The 22,032-nt window shown below is 39.2% G+C and overlaps 1 long non-coding RNA gene, 16 other non-coding genes and 1 pseudogene across 18 annotated transcripts; all 18 read right to left on the bottom strand.

Annotated features, from left to right (window-relative positions):
- Positions 1-11,594: 11,594 nt before the first annotated feature.
- LOC125531859 (uncharacterized) lies at positions 11,595-16,267 on the bottom strand. 2 transcript variants are annotated; one of them, XR_015603806.1, is made up of 4 exons: positions 14,715-16,267; positions 12,959-13,098; positions 11,979-12,836; positions 11,595-11,733 (listed from the first exon to the last, which is right to left on the bottom strand). It is a non-coding gene; the product is annotated as an uncharacterized LOC125531859 (long non-coding RNA). The 2 variants fall into 2 exon arrangements; XR_015603805.1 differs by lacking the exon at positions 11,595-11,733 and having other exon boundaries at positions 11,742-12,836.
- Positions 15,627-15,747, bottom strand: LOC125531840 (small nucleolar RNA SNORD14). Its single transcript, XR_007293544.2, has one exon. It is a non-coding gene; the product is annotated as a small nucleolar RNA SNORD14 (small nucleolar RNA).
- On the bottom strand, positions 16,092-16,172 carry LOC147967528 (small nucleolar RNA snoR77Y). Its single transcript, XR_015605171.1, has one exon. It is a non-coding gene; the product is annotated as a small nucleolar RNA snoR77Y (small nucleolar RNA).
- A 704-nt stretch (positions 16,268-16,971) lies between the features above and the next one.
- On the bottom strand, positions 16,972-17,067 carry LOC125531852 (small nucleolar RNA R30/Z108). The gene has a single exon (XR_007293553.2). It is a non-coding gene; the product is annotated as a small nucleolar RNA R30/Z108 (small nucleolar RNA).
- A 131-nt stretch (positions 17,068-17,198) lies between these two features.
- On the bottom strand, positions 17,199-17,302 carry LOC125531848 (small nucleolar RNA Z107/R87). Its single transcript, XR_007293549.2, has one exon. It is a non-coding gene; the product is annotated as a small nucleolar RNA Z107/R87 (small nucleolar RNA).
- Positions 17,303-17,358: 56 nt separating this feature from the next.
- On the bottom strand, positions 17,359-17,445 carry LOC125531854 (small nucleolar RNA U31b). The gene has a single exon (XR_007293555.2). It is a non-coding gene; the product is annotated as a small nucleolar RNA U31b (small nucleolar RNA).
- Positions 17,446-17,768: 323 nt separating this feature from the next.
- Positions 17,769-17,863, bottom strand: LOC125531856 (small nucleolar RNA Z43). Its single transcript, XR_007293557.1, has one exon. It is a non-coding gene; the product is annotated as a small nucleolar RNA Z43 (small nucleolar RNA).
- A 92-nt stretch (positions 17,864-17,955) lies between these two features.
- On the bottom strand, positions 17,956-18,049 carry LOC125531855 (small nucleolar RNA snR60/Z15/Z230/Z193/J17). Its single transcript, XR_007293556.2, has one exon. It is a non-coding gene; the product is annotated as a small nucleolar RNA snR60/Z15/Z230/Z193/J17 (small nucleolar RNA).
- Positions 18,050-18,118: 69 nt separating this feature from the next.
- On the bottom strand, positions 18,119-18,196 carry LOC125531850 (small nucleolar RNA U83). Its single transcript, XR_007293551.2, has one exon. It is a non-coding gene; the product is annotated as a small nucleolar RNA U83 (small nucleolar RNA).
- Positions 18,197-18,432: 236 nt separating this feature from the next.
- On the bottom strand, positions 18,433-18,515 carry LOC125531853 (small nucleolar RNA snoR8a). Its single transcript, XR_007293554.1, has one exon. It is a non-coding gene; the product is annotated as a small nucleolar RNA snoR8a (small nucleolar RNA).
- Positions 18,516-18,694: 179 nt separating this feature from the next.
- On the bottom strand, positions 18,695-18,780 carry LOC125531851 (small nucleolar RNA snoR8a). The gene has a single exon (XR_007293552.2). It is a non-coding gene; the product is annotated as a small nucleolar RNA snoR8a (small nucleolar RNA).
- Positions 18,781-18,949: 169 nt separating this feature from the next.
- LOC147967527 (small nucleolar RNA Z101) lies at positions 18,950-19,043 on the bottom strand. The gene has a single exon (XR_015606911.1). It is a non-coding gene; the product is annotated as a small nucleolar RNA Z101 (small nucleolar RNA).
- Positions 19,044-19,201: 158 nt separating this feature from the next.
- Positions 19,202-19,285, bottom strand: LOC125531846 (small nucleolar RNA Z102/R77; annotated as a pseudogene).
- Positions 19,286-19,394: 109 nt separating this feature from the next.
- On the bottom strand, positions 19,395-19,480 carry LOC125531845 (small nucleolar RNA Z102/R77). The gene has a single exon (XR_007293548.1). It is a non-coding gene; the product is annotated as a small nucleolar RNA Z102/R77 (small nucleolar RNA).
- A 73-nt stretch (positions 19,481-19,553) lies between these two features.
- Positions 19,554-19,651, bottom strand: LOC125531857 (small nucleolar RNA Z101). Its single transcript, XR_007293558.2, has one exon. It is a non-coding gene; the product is annotated as a small nucleolar RNA Z101 (small nucleolar RNA).
- Positions 19,652-19,825: 174 nt separating this feature from the next.
- Positions 19,826-19,911, bottom strand: LOC125531844 (small nucleolar RNA Z102/R77). Its single transcript, XR_007293547.1, has one exon. It is a non-coding gene; the product is annotated as a small nucleolar RNA Z102/R77 (small nucleolar RNA).
- Positions 19,912-19,983: 72 nt separating this feature from the next.
- LOC125531841 (small nucleolar RNA Z101) lies at positions 19,984-20,080 on the bottom strand. Its single transcript, XR_007293545.2, has one exon. It is a non-coding gene; the product is annotated as a small nucleolar RNA Z101 (small nucleolar RNA).
- Positions 20,081-20,300: 220 nt separating this feature from the next.
- Positions 20,301-20,398, bottom strand: LOC125531842 (small nucleolar RNA Z101). The gene has a single exon (XR_007293546.2). It is a non-coding gene; the product is annotated as a small nucleolar RNA Z101 (small nucleolar RNA).
- Positions 20,399-22,032: the final 1,634 nt, after the last annotated feature.

Here is a 22,032-nt window from a genome sequence, read left to right as displayed (position 1 = left end):
GCAACATCAAATGCTCATACATGCTTATGATCCTTTGTATCTCATTGTCGATACATGATGCAGTCTTAGTGCATCAATTTCCCACGACGTAATATTAGCTGATCTGTGCTTTTGTTATCACAAGAAGTCTTAGATTCGGGTGTACACTGACAACAAGATAGCTACTCATGTTTTAATCAGAGATTCTTCTTGCGTAGCCGGTTCAGCCAAAAAAATTGTCCAAAGTTACTTTCATGTTCTTTGCACCCAGTTCATTTTAATATAAAAGCTTTCTTTTGGAGAACCTCTTATAAATGCCTCTCCTGATATATAATCAGTGGGTTTGATGACAGTAGGTTGATTTAAATCATGGTACTATACACTGAGAATTATTGCATCTATAAATTTTCCCAATGAATTGAGAAAGAAATCCGTATATAGTTATAAACAGTTAAAAGGCCTGATAGACAACTGCTCCTCTTTTTATTTAATTTTGGGACTGTCTAATTGACATCCGGCTGAAAACCAATTGGGTTTCAGTCGGATTTTTCAGCCAACTAGAATGTGACAACTGTCACCTGTCCCTGTCCCTATCCCCTGTATGACCCTTTTCATGTCCCACTTTTAAACGGAATGTGTAGTTCAAACAGAAATTTAACAGGTTCATCCCCTTGTTTTCCAACCCAGGCAGAAAAACCAGCAAAAGGGGGGAGAAAGGTAGACACACCAAAACAGCATAAAAAGAAGAGCGCGCGGGGGGGGGAGCATTCCTCCATGATCTGGGACACCAGCTTGAAGGAGATCATGGATTCATGTCTGAAGAAGCAAAGGATTCACAGCTAAACACCCCCTTCTATTGCATTCACCACACATCTAGCAGAGTAAAACAGATCTCTCTCATGCATGTGTACATCTCAAAGAAACAACCGTGTATCGATCATTACATAGCTGAAAATACACATCAGATTCACAAACCAAATCTAAGATCATAGCCATGATAATCATGAAAAAACCTTATTAAAATTGTTAGGAAATATAACACAGTTCAAATCCTCACTTACTTGCTGCAGGGACCAAAAAATTGAACTCTGGAACTGTACTTATGGGTCACAAAAAGAACACTAGAACTAGGAAGAATACTAGGACCAAAGTAGTCTAGGGAGACATAAACAGAGAAACTACTCGAGAGTTTCTGAAAACATAACTACAGTTACAGCACATGGACAAAATAAAAAAATATTTGGGGGAGCATGTTCAGAAAGATATGAAATCATTTAGGAAAAAATGCTTGAACAAAAAAAATCTAGGAATGTTGTATTATCAGTAAGCTATGACTGTATTTTTAGACACTTTGGCACTGACAAAGATTGTACACTAATCAGAAACTATGATGAAGTTTACAAACTTAGTCCTGTTAGAAAAGCAATGAAGCTTGGAAAGAATCGCCCTCAGAAAAATCATTGGGAACAAATTTATCGCCATCAGACTCTTCGGGACAAGCAGCAAGAATGCCCTTACCAATACCCTTCCTCAGTCTAACCATAGTTTAAACTATTTCCTAAATATATATAAATACATGGAAGAAAAAATGCCGAGAACTAGGGCATAATGGATAAAACATTACAAGGTATGTTTGTTGCTTAAACAGCCAGGCCTAACAACCCCATAACAGGTTGCTACCAAAGAGAAAGACATATCACAATCCACAGAGCACTCTAGTTATAAACTTAAAATCCAGAGATCAAGATCAAATAAGAACTAGCATTCATTACTTCATTGAATGTTACTCCAGCTACAAATAACACGGTACAGAGGGAGTAGAACATATACAGATGAGGGGATCCTACACAAAGTAACAAGTGTTTTTACGGAGGGGAACTTTTGGTCTATGGGGACATATGCACCCTATATGGAAAAAAATTAGTAATTCAACAAAAAGTCAAAAATTCTTGAAAATACTTTTGAAATAAACTTGACCTTCTAGTGTACTCGTGAGAAATAAAATCCACAAAAAAATATTCTTTTGACTTCTTTTCAAAAAAGACAAATTTTTGGCTAAAATAGTGTGAATAGTGACCTATAATAGCAAATAAATTTTGTCTTTTTTGCTGTGAGGTCAACTTTTGTTTTTTTTTCGTTGACATTTATATATCAGTGCAAAAGTAAGTCAAGTGTTTTGTCAAAATAGTTGTTACCTATTTTGACTTTTTATTAAAATATTAAAAAAATCCCCATATAGGGTGCATATACAACCAGGAACCAAAGTGTATTTCCCGTGTTTTTACACTGTAGTTACAGAGGAACAGAAAAGGAACCTGTCAAATTAAATTACATTGGCAGTGGCAGACAAGGAATTTACAGTGGCAGGCAAACTGTAATTACAGTGCCAGACCACTAAAATTTCAGTGGTAAGCAATAGAAATTATAGTAGTCGACCAGGGTGAAAAATCCTTTGTAATGACAGTTCGAATTACATCGCTAGACCATTGGAATTACAGTGTAAGCAAACTGTAATTACAGTGCTAGACCACTAAAATTTCAGTGGTAAGCAATATAAATTACAGTAGTGGACCAGAGTGAAAAATCCTTTGTAATTACAGTTTGAATTGCATCGCTAGACCATTGAAAATAAAATGTAAGCAAACTGTAATTACAGTGATAGACCACTAGAACTACTGTGTAAATACAGTGTATTTTGTAGTAGAACTACAGTGTAAAATACAGTAGTATTAAATAGCAAATGGCAGTGAGTTTCACAGTAATTGCAGTAGATTTGCAGTTTAATTTACACTAGAATTACACTTTAAATTCAATATAATTACAGCTGAATCCTGGTGACATTTTACAGTAGATTGAGAGTGTAAATACAGTAGTATTGCAGTTGAATTAGAATGTAATTTATAATAGATTTACACTGTAATTTACAAGTAATTCTACCGTATGAATTTCCCTAAGAATTTCACTGCCACGCAACTCCCTCTTCCTAACAACATAAATACCCAAAACTAAAGGACATATCACTGTAAAACATCCACACACAAACCAGAAAAATATAGAATGTGAAGGGATAGTTTGTTCCCCAACATAGACAACATGGAGCCTATCAAAAGAAATTACACATAAACTGGAAAAATAGAACTAACAAAAAATATTAGGAAACTTTCCACACACTCTACAAAATACCAAAAACTCATATTAGCAAATAAAAAAGCATGACAACAACAGAATACCGATAAGCAAAACAACAATGAACTAAAATGACTAGCAGTTCCAACTAAGCATAGCTCTAGCATAACAGCAAAAGACCAAAAGCATACTATAACTACAGTGAACATCACACTAAATTTCCACTATGATTTACAGTGTAAATTTACTGCTAAAATAGGTAATTACAGTATAAGTCCACTAAGATTTACAGTGTACAAACACTGATGAGATAGAGTAAAATGCACTAAAAATCCCCTATGAATTACAGTATAAATTCAGGGACATGATAAAGTAATTACACTAAAAACAATTACAGTGATACCACACTAAAATTCCATGAGAATTTACAATGTAAATCAAAATCACAGAGATAGAGTAAAAATACACTAGTATAATTACACTAATAAGATATCTTAATTACACTAAGAAATCCTATACAAAATACACAATAAATTCAATGATAAGATGAAGTAATTACACTAAAAGAACCCACTATGAATTATAGTGTCAAATTCACAAGGGGCTGTCTATTGGACAGTCAGCTGAAAACCAATTCGGATTCATTCAAATTTTTGAGCCAATCAAATAGTTGCGGTTGTATGTTCAGAACAATGAATGTCCGCTGCTCGCTGATGGGTATCTCATTCAACTGCCCCCCTCGCCCGACACCCAAACAGACATAAAAAACACCTGACAGCCACTCCTCGTGTTTCCCCTTTGTCCTCTTCTTCTCCTTTCCCTATGAACGCAAAAACCTCGGACGTACTCCTTTTTAGTCCATTCTGTAGACAAAAGGAGGAAATAAGTACATATATTACATGGTGAAAAGACTAGATCTGCTATGTGTACAGTTACATTGTGGCAGAGGAGAATTAACAATTAATTTACAATAGACTTGCGGTGGAGTTACAGTGAAAAACAGTAGAAGCTATGGTTTACAATGTAGTTTAGAGAAGATTTACAGTGTAATTGGTAGATTTCTTTACAGTGACTTACACCAAAATTACAGTGTAATTACAATGCAAATATAGTATTTACTGTGAAGACTTACAGTGTAATTAAGAGTAGAGTTACATAGTAATTATGTTCAATTTCTTTACAGTGTAGTTTACAGTAGACTTACACTAAAATTACAGTGTAAATACATGTTCACCGTGAAAGATATACAGTGTAAATTACAGTAGAAACATATGCAAATCAGTTACACTAGTATATTTATATTTTTACAGTGGAGTTTATAGTGTAAATTTGCAATAGAATTATAGTAGTAAGATATACAGTTTTTACGGACGAAACACTCTTACCATCAATTGCTCTCACAGTAAGAGAGTGCTACATGGACAAACCACCAAAACTATCGAGAAAAATCATGTTACCTGACATAGACAAACCACCCAACATACATAGACAGTACTACATTGCAAATGGTGGTTGGAAATGTAGTGAGTTTTAAAGTACAATTAGATCGAATTACAATTGTAATTTACAGTACATTTGTAGTGCAATTAAGAGAAGAATTGAGCATGTAACTGCAGTAGAATTGCAAGTAATTTGCATACAGTGGTACAACTACCAAAAACTTACAGTGAACCACTAACTGAAGGAACATAACTTAAACACTAAACATTGACAAAGCCAAAAAAACATATAGAATATGGATGGATGTTACAGTACATAGAAAAAACCCAAAAAATAAAGAATAAATAAGGTAAAAGCCGCTATTACCAAACATAGACAAACCGGAAAAAAAATCTTTAAGTGAGATACTCTATGAAATCACTGAAATTACAGTATACATACAATGAAATGCCCAGTATAGTTAAACTGAAATTACAGCATAGTAACATCGTAATTACACTGTAATCATAAATTAATTTTACTATAATTACACTGTAATACCAGAGCAAAATTCATTGGAACTACACTAAATCTGCTGTAAATATGAATTGTGACGACAGTATAAATGCACTGAAATTTACACCGAAACAACACCTAAACTCCAGCATGTTTAATGTGTGACCAAGAGACTCAGCATGTGCATCCAAACAACAAGGGGCTGTACATCTACAAAAGCTAGCAGAGGACAAAAGGGGACATACAAACTTACAGTCCACACAAACCACAAACTACATTCAGCATCTATAACCAGGGGCAAAATCAGTTATATTTGTCAAGGGGGTCATCTTCATATAGTGCATGTATTCAGCCCTGAATACACTTTGATTACCATGAATTTAGTACTAGTTTGACATAAATCCATTGGGGTCATTTGACCCCATTGCCAAAGTGTAGCTCCGCCCATGTATACAACCGAACAGGAGGGATCCACAGCAAAAACTACAGGAGGGATCCACAGGGAGGATTGAACACATTTAGGAATTCAACAACTACTTCCAAAATAGGAGGGTTCCACAACGACACCTACAAGAGGGATCCACATGAGGGAACGGACACATCTAGGACTAGGAGCTACTCGTCACAGTGACAACTAAAGCGCGCCCAGAAGCACAAAATCAACAAAAAACAGGAGGGATCCACCACTACAAATACATCCAACCATACACCTGAGACACCTGCAGCATCCAAAAACATCTAGGATCCACCGCTGCACAGGGGAATCATCTAGGATTCGCCGCATCTACCAAAACTCGAACAGAAAAAATATGGGGGTGAACACAGGGGGGAGGATACTTACAAAATCAACCACAGGATGGATGGTGGATGAGGAGGGGGACACAGGGCTCGCAGACTAACACATGGGAATGGGGAGGAGCGCCGCGAAATCAAGCGAAGCAGAGACGGCAGCGCAGCCGGATCACCACAGGGATCGCCTCTTCCTCTGCGAGCGCTTGAGGACAAGCAAGCCGGGCGGGGCCAGGGGGGACACCAGACACCCAAGCACCGGCTCGACCTCGAGAGATCAGTGAGTGAGATCTCCAGCCGCCATGGCTCTCTGCCTTCAACCACTCGCCGCTCGAAATGGGAACGAAGACAAATGAGCTAGAGGAGAAAAGGAAAATTAAAAAACGGTTAACGGGCCTCCAGGGGAAGGTTGCGGGCCCGATAAAAGAACAATCCACCTCAGAGTTGCAAAAAAAGAAGAGGAAAGCATGAATCTTGACAGATGGATCGGACGGACTAAAAAATGAATGAAAACGAATTAATTTCATCCGACTGAAAATTAGCAAATCTGTTAATTTTTCAAGTTTCTGGACAGAATATTCTGAAACATGTTCGTGTTACCTGACATGTCTATGAATTTATGAAGAGATACGTACATGTATGAAGAGATTCATTGTACTAACTGAAGAAGTTCTGAGCTATCATCTAACTTAACTATTGCAGATTTATTTATATAGTCCATGTTTTATTTCTTCCTTATTAACGAATGGAGTGGATTATGAGATCTCCTATTTCAATTAGTTTCTTGGTTGGTCAGCTTAAAGTAATTCGTTTTATTGTTCCAGCACACTCAGTTTCTAGCATCAGCGGCCCTGTAGAGATCACCCAGGACTTTTGAACCCGCAAGCATTGCACTTGCCTCAGCCTCCATAGCGTCACAGAAACTTGGGATCCTCTGGCTGGTGGACAAAATGACCGTTCCTTCACCGTCCCATATGACCATACCATGGCCCCAACATTATCCTGCACGAAGCCTCCATCCAGATTGAGTTTTTTTAGCAAGCCCCTTTGCGGTTTCTCCCATGAGCACTTCTGTCTTGCTGGTGGTGTTGGGTGCCGGCTTGGCTCCTGGAACAAGGCTTGTTTGCCTTTGTCACAAGAATCCGAGATCACAAGCTGCTCTTGGTGACAGCCCAGTAGCGCAGAAGAAAGGCTACTAGAGCCAAAATTGGCGATGTACAAATTATATTTTGTATGGTTTTCAATGTCCTTTGGAGTGAAAGGCAGTAACTGCAGAATGATGTTCAAATCATATATCATTTGTTTGTTTATTTAATCAGTTTCGCTTTCATTTGATTCTAGGTTCAGTTTCGAGTCAGCCTTCTAGATCAGAGTAACTGAAATTGAGGTATCATATTTGGTCAATGATTGTAGTGTCAAGAAAGGTGGGCTTATGCTATTTCAATCTTCAGCTGCGTGTATGAATCAGGAACAAATATGGTTCAAGTATTCTGAAGTGAGATGCGTTATTGTTGTTTCGTTCCTTTTTCAATTGTCTGTCACATAATTTTGTTTCAGGATCGTATGGTGAAATTGTAAGAGTCAGTTTCATTTGTAGGTATCAATACCAATAGTGCCAACTGCAGACATATGGATGATTTTGTCTCTATAATAGCCTTGCAGAAGGGACTGCAATAAAAGATACTATGGCAAACATTACGTCGTGTGTAGATATGGAGTCAGCTATGCATTGCTACTGCACTACTATGACTGCACCAACCGAAATACCAAGGTACGGTTTCTCCAGAATTCTACTGACAACAGGAGACTCAGCTTTTGCAATTAACTCTGCTCATCCAAGAGGCGGGCAACGAGATCAGATATTCGATAGCCAGAGGAGAGAACCATCACTCAACTGCCAAGCAAATATGAGCATGCGCATCACAAGTTTACGAGTTCTACATTTTACTTTTTAGCTAGCTGCCTACCTTTATAACATGTACTATAGCTACAACATACAACGAAAATGACTTCCTGAAGAACATGGAAAGGAAATATACCCCGCAAAAAAACATGGAAAGGAAATATACTGTATTTGATATCTTTTGAACTATATGCAAGATTCACAGGTTACAGTATAACGCCTACATCTCTTTAGTCAAAACATATATGTGTGATGCGTAAGCAATTGTTGTTCCTACAATATTTGTCAATTTTACATTACCCTGAACATGTCCCAAATAATTTGATTAGCCAATAGTGGTGTAAGACAAATAATTTTAGTATTACTAAATGAAGTACCATCCCTACATCAAGACTGGATACAATTCCCACATGAGGAACCTTCAACGAATGCAGCCCAGTTTAAGTCTTTTGCACTCTTTTTTGGATGTGCTATTCTGTCCAACAAGGAAAACAAAATGCTAGAGCGAAAGTAAATTTTCAGAATTCAAATCACATATTGTCATGCCCAATGCATATTTCTAAAGTAGAATAATTGTTTTGTGTTCATATTTTTTTTATTCCGTGGCAACACACGGGCATTCGGCTAGTTTATACAATGGGAAAAGACATGATCTCTGGGAGGCGTCTGTTCACGATGAAGTAATTCATTAAATACTAACAATGTTGCTGATAACTTGATGAGAGAGATGCAAGGAACCACCGTGCCGGTTGCCAAGCATATGCTCCTGGTTTTAAAATGTGTTTTAAACATATTTTGAAATATCACAAAATTCTGAAAAAAAAAAAAGATTCCCGCGTACATCTTGACATTCTACGTGCACACAAACTCGTTTCACGGAAAACCAACAACTTTTGTATCACATGTAAAAAAGACAAAATTTAGTGTTAAAATAGGCTTTTCATGAGACTTTTCTTGTCTTTTTTACACAAGCGTATAAAATGTCGGATTTTCATGAAACTTGACGAGCGCACATACAATGATGAGATCTACACATCAAATAGCGTTTGTGTCAAAGTGAATTTCTCTTATTAAATCGCCTTACCGATCCATTCTGGTGAATTTTTTTTATGTGGTGTATAATTTTTTGCCTGTTAACATTTCTGTTGCTTAATTAATAATTGCTTGGGTGTGAATCGAATAACACACTGAGAGACAATGCTGGAAATCAAAGCAATCAATCCAATGAATTGTGACTTCATCTCTATGATATACGTAATGATTTGGTTGGCAGTAATCAAAGCAATCAATAGTGCATCTCACAGCCTTAATGAATTTTCAACTTTTTATCTGAAATGAGGTGTTGTTTTATTTTGATCATGAATGCATGATCCAACCAAGAAGATCACAAAAACTTCCAACAAATAATTTCTGAAGCAAATAACTTTTCTTATAGAAATTAAAACAGTTGTGAATTTACTCCTTCAACCTGAAAACCCACCAGATGTTAGATGCTTTGTGACAAATCAATCAAGCTCTTATATATCTATGTAAAGGAAGGTATAAATTTTCCCTCTATGATAGAGGTTCCCATTGTGCTTTGCTTGCACATACAAAACAAACATCCAATCAACTCAAAACAATGAACACGTCTTGTCTGCATACCAGAATTGATAGAAAAGAGATATAATTCATCAATTAGGCAATGATAAGCACACCTCTTTGTTATTAAACCACCATGAATCATATGGTGAGGGAGATTGTGCTGAGTATGGCTAACATCTCCGGTACTTAGCACTGGGTCAGTCCGCGAGCATAGCTTGATGCCGATGCGAAGTAAACGCTAAACCTAGTGCAAATATAGACTAAAGAGATGCATAGATCATGTAAAAGATTATATAATAAATAATGAGCACATTAAAGGAATGGTGGCGCGGGATAACAACCCAATGATGCAAAGTATTTTAAAAGGTCTTTTTCTTTTCATGCCCCATATATACAACTTGTCCCTCTGATAGTAGTAGAATGTCATCAAATTTGAACCTCTCGGCTGGTGTATTGAGCACATCATAGTATGCCCATCTTTTGCAAGCTCCATCACTTTCTCTACATGGAATGCATCAAAGCCCATGAGGAAGCCATAAACACGCACAAAGTTCATGGGGTTATCAGTCCATGTTTTATGGTAAAGTTCCTCTGTAGGTCGAGCTACATGAAACCTCTTATCTTTAGTCCTTCAACAATGCTTTGAGATCCGTACTCTCCAACTAACTTGCAACAAGAAGATTTTTCTTTTTTGTTTCTCTCAAATGAAAGAACATATGGACTTCAAAATTTGCAGATCAAACAAACTTTACAACTTCAATGTGTGAAAAAACTTTCAGATTTTTTGGACCAACATAAATATACAAAATGAGGATTTTTTGATCAAAAAATTAATTTTTAGCATTTTAATGCATGAAAAAATCTGAAAGTTTTTTTCCCACGTAGTAATTAGAATGTTTTGTTGTCCTACAAAGTTTGAAGTTTATACGTTGTTTCGTTTGAGAGAAACAAAAATAAAAAATGTGCCTGCATGGATCTCGATGCAAAAATGGATGGCTAAGATAAGGAGTACCATGTAGCTCAAGCTACACAAAACCACACTCTTTATGGTCGTCATACAAACTGACAAACTGATTAAAAATATCATTGCACCTAATACAATATATTACGAACTCAGAAAAATGCTAATGATCATGAAATTCAATATTTCAATGGGAAATTTTTCAATTAGCCCACTTAAAATGAAATGATGCAACAACAGTCTATCTCATTGCCTTCATGGGATTATAGCTTATTTACAGTCTATCCCATTTGTTCTTATAAGCTCAAGGAGATGGGAATACATGCTCACATGGTATATTTCGCCAAAGAGTTCAATTCTCGCCCCTCAATGCCAATTAACAAGTTAAATTATGGTGTTGTTAACGATAACAGAAACTACTTTAAACTGTTATTCAAATAAAGTACATGTAAATCTCTCGGTGTTATCTTCACCCGTGCCTAATTAACTTTGTATGTTAACACAAAAATATCTGTATGTGGCATCATATATGCGGCGACACGCCATGCGGTTGAAGAAACGATAGTGCATATTTTGTAGTCCGTTGACTGATTAGTTGTAGTTAAATGTGTGTCTAATGCTGGGACCTAATAACAAAGAAACTATACTCACTTGCATTATTTTAGGTACATTTAGTTGTGATAGTGAGTGGTAGTATAGGAAAGTAGAAACCATATATTCACGTTAATCCCAAAGAGACGTTTCAATTAGTTTCCCATAAGAAAAAGAAGTGAGTATGTCTCTAGCTCCTTAACTGAACACCAAGAAATCAAAAGCAACAACCTTCTTGGCATCGTCAACAGATATCTCACAAGTGCTGACAGGAAGAGCGACACAGTTAGTCATGATCCAACAGCTATCAAAACTGCAGTTCCAATATAGCTTCAAATAAATTTCAACATTTGAGCAACGTGACTCACATTCTGCATCTAGCCATTGAACAAAGAAGCATGCATCACAGTCCTCACCCTGTATTCCTGTAATAATTGCTTGACTTTTATCTCATAGGGTTGGCTAATATATTCCTACCAATAATTGCACGATAATCCATCACCAATTAGTGCTTGAAACATAAGAACTTGTTTGCCTTTACAGTAGCAGGGCTACGGCTCTAAATGCTCCGAGTAGCTAAGCATTCTCATGTACAAAGCAACTATGTGCCAGGTTATAGTCACATACATGGTTCAGATATACCTGAAAATGTGCAATCACCTGTATACTGAACAAACTACTCAACTGTATACTGAACAAGCTACTAGCACATTCATGCATCTAGACTCGAGTTTTCTGTGGCAGTACCCATCCATGAGCTCGGAAGACCCTGTTGAGCGATGGATACGAATGATGAAATCTGATTCTACACGTGCCATGGTGTGCATCTAGTCTTTTTTCTGCTATCAAAAATGTTCATTGACACCTGCCAAGTGTAGCATTGAACTATCACTACTCAAGATAAAGAAAGGGCAAACATTGAAGCTACATTAAACATGTACATTTGATAGAACTGAAGCTACTATATGAGCTCGCCACTGCATCTAAATGACTATGAACACTTCATTGTCAACGATAAAAAATAAGCGTTTAGACCAACAGAGAGGGGCAGCCGGGTTCAAATCGGCCTCGCCATTCTGCCACCGCCGCTACCGGTAAAGAACTACCAACCTTGCCTGGCGCATAATCAAAGCCTGGAAACCCATTCACCAAATTCGCAAGGTCGCTACTCATGCTCTGGCTCCCCTGCTTATTCTCCTTCCTCGCAACCTTCTCTTCCATGCCATCCACTCCCCATCCGCGCTCACCAAGCTCAACTATCCATCATACAAAAATGGTCACCCCTAGTTAGGATGGCACTACATAGATACTCTATGTATAAATAGAATGATTTATATATTTGGCAGGTACAGGATTAGAGGATCCACCACAAGTGTATTGAGATTCTGCCACATTATACTAAGGAGATATTTTAATTAACAATAGCACTTGCAGCAAAAGAACAGGGTGTACTTTGGTTGAATACGGAAGTGTGGAATTAAATTTATTTACTATTTACTATTTTAACCGTTTTGGTTTCAAGGTTGTTGATCAGAAATGCATTATACCCAGCTAATCGAATCTTTACTTGACACTAAGAAAACTGGAAAGCATCCGGTAAAGAGAATTCATTTGATGGTTTTTGTATGATGATAAATGAATGACTCTGAAGATATGTCACTGATCTGAAACTGACAAACTCTCTTGTATGACTGATCTTTCTAGGGCATTCTCTTTTTAAACATACCCAGTCACCAATCTGAAACAGAAGACAATAGCCTGGGCTGATTTTGATTTGCCTGGAAGTCATCGATATTAATTCGCCTGGGCTGATTTTGATTTGCAAATAAGAAAAAGATCATCCAGTTACATAAATACATAAATAGCATCATAAAATATATGGTACACATCATGTTGGCATCATGATTGTTAATACCACGAAAACAGTGGGCATAAAATGGTATCCATCCACTGAACTGCTTGCTCCAACTGCAAACAGAAACCAAAAAATACTTTTAGCCCAACTATTGAACAAAGCACACGTCTGCAAAATAGTGCACCCGTGGAACAGAAAGCATGTAAATACAGCATCCCTTATGTTGGTTGCGTACCGAAGAAAGCAGGCGTCTTTATCCACATTAGTTGTACCTGGGCTCGGTCCGGTCAATTGACCGAACACCTTGCAGGCGACCTGGACACTGCTGTCGGAACATGAGAACCGGGTCAGTGAGCTCGCTGGATGAGGTGCAACCTGAACACTGGTGCTGTAACAGGCAGACGATGTCAGACCAGGGCGGTGAGCTCGCTGGATGAGGCCGCACCGGGCGGAGAGGCTGTTGGGATTACTCCTTCTGATTTACTCGTCATGGTTAGTTCAAATTTGAACTAAAACCACAACGAGTAAATCAAAACAGAGAGAGTAGGACACAGACGAACCCAGCAGCTAGCACACACACGCGATGAAGCTACGGCGCAAGCTTGAGGAGCCCGTGGCGCAGCACATGCGTCGTGCATGAACTCAGAATCGAGGTTAAGAGCACAAGCGTCGTGCATGAACTCGAAACGCGGGCGCGTTGGACAGAATCGAGGTTAAGAGCACAGGCGTCGTGCATGAATTCAAAACGCGGGCGCGTTGGACAGAATCGAGGTTAAGAGCACAGGCGTCGTGCATGAACTCAAAACATGGGCGCGTTGGACAGAATCGAGGTTAAGAGCACAGGCGTCGTGCATGAACTCAAAACGCGGGCGCGTTGGACAGAATCGAGGTTAAGAGCACAGGCGTCGTGCATGAATTCAAAACGCGGGCGCGTTGGACAGAATCGAGGTTAAGAGCACAGGCGTCGTGCATGAACTCAAAACATGGGCGCGTTGGACAGAATCGAGGTTAAGAGCACAGGCGTCGTGCATGAACTCAAAACGCGGGCGCGTTGGACAGAATCGAGGTTAAGAGCACAGGCGTCGTGCATGAATTCAAAACGCGGGCGCGTTGGACAGAATCGAGGTTAAGAGCACAGGCGTCGTGCATGAACTCAAAACATGGGCGCGTTGGACAGAATCGAGGTTAAGAGCACAGGCGTCGTGCATGAACTCAAAACGCGGGCGCGTTGGACAGAATCGAGGTTAAGAGCACAGGCGTCGTGCATGAATTCAAAACGCGGGCGCGTTGGACAGAATCGAGGTTAAGAGCACAGGCGTCGTGCATGAACTCAAAACATGGGCGCGTTGGACAGAATCGAGGTTAAGAGCACAGGCGTCGTGCATGAACTCAAAACGCGGGCGCGTTGGACAGAATCGAGGTTAAGAGCACAGGCGTCGTGCATGAACTCAAAACGCGGGCGCGTTGGACAGAATCGAGGTTAAGAGCACAGGCGTCGTGCATGAATTCAAAACGCGGGCGCGTTGGACAGAATCGAGGTTAAGAGCACAGGCGTCGTGCATGAACTCAAAACAAAACATGGGCGCGTTGGACAGAATCGAGGTTAAGAGCACAGGCGTCGTGCATGAACTCAAAACATGGGCGCGTTGGACAGAATCGAGGTTAAGAGCACAGGCGTCGTGCATGAACTCAAAACGCGGGCGCGTTGGACAGAATCGAGGTTAAGAGCACAGGCGTCGTGCATGAACTCAAAACATGGGCGCGTTGGACAGAATCGAGGTTAAGAGCACAGGCGTCGTGCATGCACTCAAAACATGGGCACGTTGGACAGAATCGAGGTTAAGAGCACAGGCGTCGTGCATGAACTCAAAACGCGGGCGCGTTGGACAGAATCGAGGTTAAGAACACCCGGCGACAGAGGGGAGACACGGCAAAGCGGTGGCACGGGATATGACCAGATCCTTCGAGGTGAGAGGCCGAAGGATAGCCACCGTTCAAGTGAACAGACCTGAATAAATGCAAATCGCCAATGCGTACACGCTCAGGGCGTGTCAGCACCTCATTGGCCAGGTTTGTACTGTGAAAAGTCAAAAAACCAGGTAAATCAAACCTAGCTAGGTTTAGTATATTAATAACTGGCGCAGGGTATTGATGGCTCTTGCGTTAAGTCCAGTCATCAATGCCCAGCAGGGTCTATTTTCCTGAAGCGCTGGAAAAACATTTTTATGCGGGAGGTGCACAATGAACATCTATCGATTTCACTTTCTATTGACAAGTTAACAGGAAGCCAAGGGAATCTACACTTCATGGAAACACATCACCAGGGATCAGTTGGCATTTGCTTCCAAAAATACTACGTTGACAGATAAAATTCAGGCTTCAGAAAAATAGTGCTCCAGGAGCAATATGCTGAGCCAAAGCAAACTTTATTAGAAAGGACTCAAATACATTAGAAATGTTAACCAAAAATAAAAAGAGAATCCTCGACCAAACAAGGATTCTGGTAGTCTTCATGCACACACCAATGTCTACAGAAAACGTAAACAAACAGCAGGATATCTGATCGATGGTCTTCCAACAAGAAGCATATTCCCCCTTCTTTCGTTGTCATTCATTCAGGTGGCAACGGACGCTTTTTCAACATTGCTGATAGGCACTCTCACGCTGCGCCATTGCTTCTCAATAATTGATCACTAAGTTTCGACAAAAAAAATCAATCACTAAACAAAATTATGGTTTCAGCCATTCAAAGGAACGATGTAGCAGCACTAGCAAAAACACTTTGGCAGCAACTCAAAATGTAAACATGCCTTCAACTGATCTTCATTTGCTATGCAAAGAACCAAGCAGTGAAGACAACAGACTAATAAAGCTGAAACAAAGACAAAATGGGGATGTTAACAAGGCTCAGACATCCAAGGAAGGAATTAGCAGCATTAGCTCTCAAGCCTGGCTGGGCGAAAGCTCTTAGGCGGCGACTGCGAATGTTTTGAGAAACAAGCCTTAAATTCATCATCACTGCCATACAGTTTCCCCAGTTTATCAGACCATATGGCATAATAAATATATAGATCTATAAATCAATATACACGGTCTCAGGTACATATATATCAACATGTGAAAGCATCTTCGGTCAGTATTCAACTATTCATAGCAACAGGCAAATTTATACACAAGAGAATTAGACATTGCAAAAAAAGGCAGAGCAAAGGACACAGCTGAATCAAATCAGGTGTACACAGAGATTGCAGCCAAAGGACCATCCCCACTTCAGTGGTTATTAGTGGCTGTTGTATCAACATAAAAAGCAAAAGACGATACGGAGAAAACAGAGCAAAGCACACAGCCAGAAAATAAAACAGAGCCAAATTTAACCTCAGAAAGCCGCAAAAATATCATCATTCTGTATCTGACGGTAATTCCAACATAAAGCTAATCATCATAGGCATCAACTGCATTCTAGCCGCATAAAAAAGGCAAGGTGCAAGTGTTGGATAACGGTGAAAAACAAACAGAAGACCATTGGGCCGGGGAAAGCTAATCATCATAGGCATCAATTGCATTCTAGCTGCATAAAAAAGGCAGGGTGCACAAAAACATCATTCAGTACCTTTCAATTCCTTTGCGTTTCTTCTTCTGATCGATCCAATGGTTCAGACTAGGACGCGTAAACCCCTAAGGGAGATTGACCCTACCTAAGTATTTTCTTAGAAGTGGTTGGTCAAGTGTGAGTCACGCCGGATAGACCCACTTTTTTTTAATAGCAACGCCCAGAGAGTTTCCACGGGTGTCGGATATCATTTCTTCAAATAAGGAAGAGGTGTTATCTAAGGATTTCCTTCCATTCTTCCTAGTATGGAAGAAGTAAAGAAAAAGTACTGTGTCTCTATCTATACAAAAGGGCACTAGTTTTTTCTTTCGGTTTCATTGATAGCAGAAGAGTACGCTAGCTAGTGGAGCCTGAAAACGCTTGCTTGCGCCCCACCCCTACGGAAACTATTGCCTGTGCTTGCTGCTCGCTCAGTGTCAGTAGAAGGGAAGGATAGATGGTCACTCTTTTTAGGAACATGGCGAGCCTTACTTATGACTGTTGCAATTCACTCGCTGCTCGTTCATTCACTTGCGCATGAACTCGCTGCTTCGCCAGAAGCGAAATCCCTAATCACAATCCAAACAAATCTAGTAAACTGGAAGTTAAAAGAAGCAAACGATCAATAACAGCAAAGAAATATTGTTCAAGACACATAGTTGCTCAGTGGTGGCAATATTTAATTGGTTCGATTCTGCCAGCAATGTCGTCAATTCTTTCAGAAGAGGGAGCTTGTTATCCTCATCGCAACTATGTGCACCAAAACAAACAAAAAAACTAAACAAAACTATAGATAAAGAAATGAGCATGATCCTTCCAACAAAAAGAAGCAGAAAAGAGGGAACACGAGAAAAGAACAATGAACTGATTATAAAATCAGGTATCGGATGGCTCAGTTCAGCGGGATATTCGGCATACAAATTAACTCCCAAGAGAAAACCTGTGATTTGGTCTGTTGAGCTTGAATATTTGCAAATCATCACTGCCATCACAGAAGGAATAAAACAAGTATGAAAGAAAACAGAACTAACTGGAAGAAATAACTAGAGTCAGATTCATAAGTATGTCAATCAGCATAGATCCACCGATGGCGACCCTAAGCGTGGAGCGACAAATATGTAGTCATCATCCTCAAAAAGGTTTAAAAATTTACTGCTAACATCAAATATATGTTGTACAATAGCAATCAAAGTCAAACAATTAGAAGAACTGATACACTTTTGCAATCAAACTGCCAAAAGTAAAAAGATAAGAGCTCAGTAAGAACGTAGCGATTGATAATCACACCTAGATGATCATATTTATTCAATTGTCTCATCACTGCTCAAATCCAAGCAAATAAAAAATTCACTATTTATTATTCAAATGGAAATTGCTTCTCAAGTAGTTTAGTTTAATCATAGGACAAACACCATAAAAAGATTGGCATGTCAAACACCGATAGTAAATGTTATAAGGACTCAGAATATGGGTGGTGATATAGCAGGATGGTCGGCAAGGCAATAAATGCCAGTTACGACGAACGAGACCAAATATCAATCTTCACCGTCCTCTAAGTTTGATATTAATGCAGGATTGTCCTTGTAAAATGCAAAACAGAGCAGACAAAAACTGGTTTGATTCTCATAAAAAAGGTGAGGATGAAAGGTCGTCAGATAGGAGCGAAAGACTATTTTTGTTCAAGTAATCATGATTTGATCATATGAACTATGCACTTGTAATCATCATTCGACATAGGCAACCAGCATTCAAGAGAGAATCAAAACAAAATCAAAGGAAATAGAAGAACGATTCCTGGAATTATGATGCATCAGAAGGAAGGCAGTAGGTTATGCAATCATGAGTGATTTCATTGAGAAAGGTTCACACTAATCATCATCAGCATCATGCAACCACAAAAAACATCAAATAAACTACAGATACATAAATGAGCATGATACCACATGAAGAAAATTCGGACATATGCTTGTCTATTAATTTATATTAATCCTTGGCCAACAAACAAAACACTTACTAGTAAACCAATCATCAGCTGAAGAATCCCAACAGGTTAAAGCATTTCAGAGAGGCAAAAAGATAACAACTGCAAGTAGACCTGGAACAAGATCAATTAGTTAATTTGTGCTCAGATTCTATGGGTGTATAGGAGTCATTCATGTGGATCTCCATCAGTACGAGGAATGTTTTATAATCACTGCACAAGAATAACTCTTTACAAGATTTAAAACGCTTATGAACGAATTTGGTGTCATGGAGCAGGACAACAGAACCTAATGTCAATCAAATATCAACTCTGAAGGTAACAAACCAGAAAGTCCAAATGCAAAACAGACCTCAGGGTTTTGTTCTATCAGGACAAAATGCAGAAGATGCATGGTTTGTTGGTGCTCAGATTCTATGGGTGTATAGGAGTCGTTCAAGTGGATCTTCCATCAGTACAAGGAATGGTTTATAATCATTGCACCACCAAATGTTCAACTCTAAACAAGAACCACAAGTACTTGAATTACACCTGATAAAAATGCAAAAGAAAAAAATAGAAGCACAGAAAGCAAAAAAAATAGAAGCCAAGATCCAAGTAGATGTTAGAAATAAATGAAACAAAAAGGAAGAAATCAATATAAGTGAACATTATCAACAATTCATCAGATCTCCAAGGTGAAAAGATCGTTGACATTATAGAAATGCCTGACGCAAATTACCCACAAACTTGTCTCTTAATCTGCATCTACAACACTCGACCCAAAAACAGAAGCAACAATTTTAAAAAACTGAAGACAGCAAGAAACAATCAAACTCATTTTTGACACCAACATACAAGGCATAGTTACAACATTTCAAAACCAGAAAGCTAAGATAATACATTACTTTTTCTTATCAAACCAGGGATGAGGATCAGACTCGGTTCAGTATTTAGGCCATCATGTTGACCAATCAAACCAATAGGGAAATTAATCATTCATCATCTCAACTCCACTGATTAAATTAGAAACTGATTAGATGAAATTACTATGGAACAAAGCAATGATAACAATGATAAAGCAAGGCAAGTAAAAACATATTTGACTTTTCAGAGGCAAGGGGATGATCAGATTCGGTTCAGTATTGAGGCCATCATATCAGCCAATCAAACCAATAGGGAAATTAATCTCATTCATCATCTCACCTCTCACCTACTAAACCCATTATTAAATATTTTTAGAAGGAAAAGTACCAACAAGGAGAAGTACAACAGTGAGGGCAGATGCATCAGATCTCCAAGGTGAAAAGGGTGTGACATCACAGAGACGCCTCAGACGCAAATTACCCATAAAACTAGTGTCTCCTCATCTGCATCAACTATGCCCATTTCAATTAGAAAACAAAGTTTCTTTTTGAATTGATCTAACTTTGTTTGTTTTAAACAACACTAGAATCATTTTTTCAGTACCATTCTGCAACAAATACCACCATAACCTTGGAACTAGAAAAGGTTAAAAGAAATTCATTTCTCTTCATACATAGGAGAAGGCAGGATGATCAGATTCGGTTCAGTATTTAGGCTATCATGTCAGCCAATCAAACCAATAGGGAAATTAATCTCATTCATCATTTCATCTTTAGCCAATTAAAACACCAAACAAAAAGATTTTTGAAATATAAGTACAAAGAACACAAAAGACATGGACAGGGTGATGCATCAGATCTCCAAGGTGAAAAGAGTGTGACATCACAGAAATGCCTCAGACGCAAATTACCCATAAACTCGTGTCTCATCATCTGCATCGACAACTCCTTCAAAAAAACATGCTGCTTAAGAATAAGAAAAAAAAAGACAAAACGGCAAAGTTTTCTTTCTTGAAGACAGAAATAAAACCTGTATGGGTATGATCAGATAGATCTAATACATGATTCATTGGACATCATATCATCCATCAACAATGTAATTATATCCTCATCTCACCCAAACGAATCAAACATAAAAAACCAAAGAATAAGGATATTATCAAGGATGCATCAGATCTCCAAGGTGAAAAGGGTGTGACATCACAGAGACGCCTCAGACGCAAATTACCCATAAAACTAGTGTCTCCTCATCTGCATCAATAATGCTCCTCCAAGAAACAGCAGCAAAAACGAGAAAGAAATATAAATTCCAACAGCTGAAACTACAGCCAGAAGAAAAGAACCAACATATAAACCTAGCCAACGACACTAGTTTCTGAGGACACCAAATTATCTTAGAAGCATACAATGTTTTTGCACCTAAGCTGTGTACAGGAATAACCAACGAAACAATGCCTTTGCAGACAACGACAGCAATCACCTACCGTAATGCTAAATAACAGCACCTAAGCTGTGTCGGACAATAATCAGAAGAAAGAGCTAACAAGTTAGCAACTTTTTAATATTCAGTGAAATCCCTGATGAATGCACGGAAACGTAAGATCGCAAGGCAATGTACACCACCATCACCTACTGGACCGCAGAAGCGAGCCCAATAGAGAACGGCGACGGCGGGGCGGATCGCTGTGGCATCGTCTCATACGCGGCGGCAATGAGATCCGTCGGTAATCAGTTTTTGCGATGCGCAACTACAGGAACTCATCCGGACGCAACAGCAATCCATCCTGGTTATCCGACTACTAGTAGCATATATCAAACAGCTCGCACAACCTACGGACCTAGAACTAGGCGAGGAAGCAACAGCATGCTGGCTGCTTCGCTCCGCTTGGAGTTCAAAGGCGGGAAGGCGGAGAGCAGGGGAGGGGGTCGTTACCGACTTTCTTGGTTGCGGCGGCGGCGGCGGCGGCGCGAGGGGAGGAGAGATGCCTGCTGCTGCTGGGAGTCAGTGGCGCTAGGGTTTGGATTATATAGAGTCGGGGAGGAGGTAAGGGTTTCCGCCGGTGTGGGCTTTGGGGATTGTCCAGTCCGGCGGCCCCTTGGGCCGAATTCGTCGGTTTTCCTTTTTAGGGCGGTGCATTCTCATTCGTCGTCCATGGCTTTGCCCCTCTCTCACTTTCTTTGTTTTTTGAGTGTACACTTTATTGGTTTTTATACGAAAATTGCATTGAAAAATATCAAAATCCACAATACTAAAGATATACGATATGAAAAATAGTTTCATGATACGTCTACTAATGTTGATTTAACATTGTGAATGTTGGTATTTTTTCATATGAATTGATTTGGTCGAATTTTACAATGTTTGACTTGAGAGAAATCTTGTATGCGGGGTAAAAAGAAACGGATGGAGTATCTTTCCATCTCATGTGTACTCTCTCCATTTCTTTCACTTCGATGAAACATGATTGTGCATGTGAGCGCAAAAGTGTATGTGTTGACGATCCAATCGTATTTTTCTTACACCCCGATGCATGCGTCACATAGCTGGTCTTTGATCTGCTAATTACATAAAATCAATTCTCTTTTTTTTGCAGGGGATAAAATCAACTCTCAGCTCACACAATGGGGACAAGGAACAACCCTTCCTTGGTGAAATCTGGTTCCCATCCACAACGGTCTCGTCTACAACTTTTCATGGATTAACTCCTTAACAAGTTGAAGCTCTGAAGTATCAGTTGTTGACAATATCGTGTCCATATCAAATGAACTTTGTATCTATCGTCATTCACCGTGCTACTTCCAGCTTCCTAATGTCTCTCATGCCCACAAGTAGATGATCGATGTGCCATTGTGCATGAGAAAACATATCGTCTAACACATGCATGTGTAAGTCT

This window comes from Triticum urartu, chromosome 5A, assembly GCF_056163025.1.
Source record: "Triticum urartu cultivar PI428250 chromosome 5A, HENAU_Tu73, whole genome shotgun sequence".
Taxonomy (NCBI): domain Eukaryota; kingdom Viridiplantae; phylum Streptophyta; class Magnoliopsida; order Poales; family Poaceae; genus Triticum; species Triticum urartu.
This window is presented reverse-complemented; position numbering and strand designations above follow the sequence as displayed.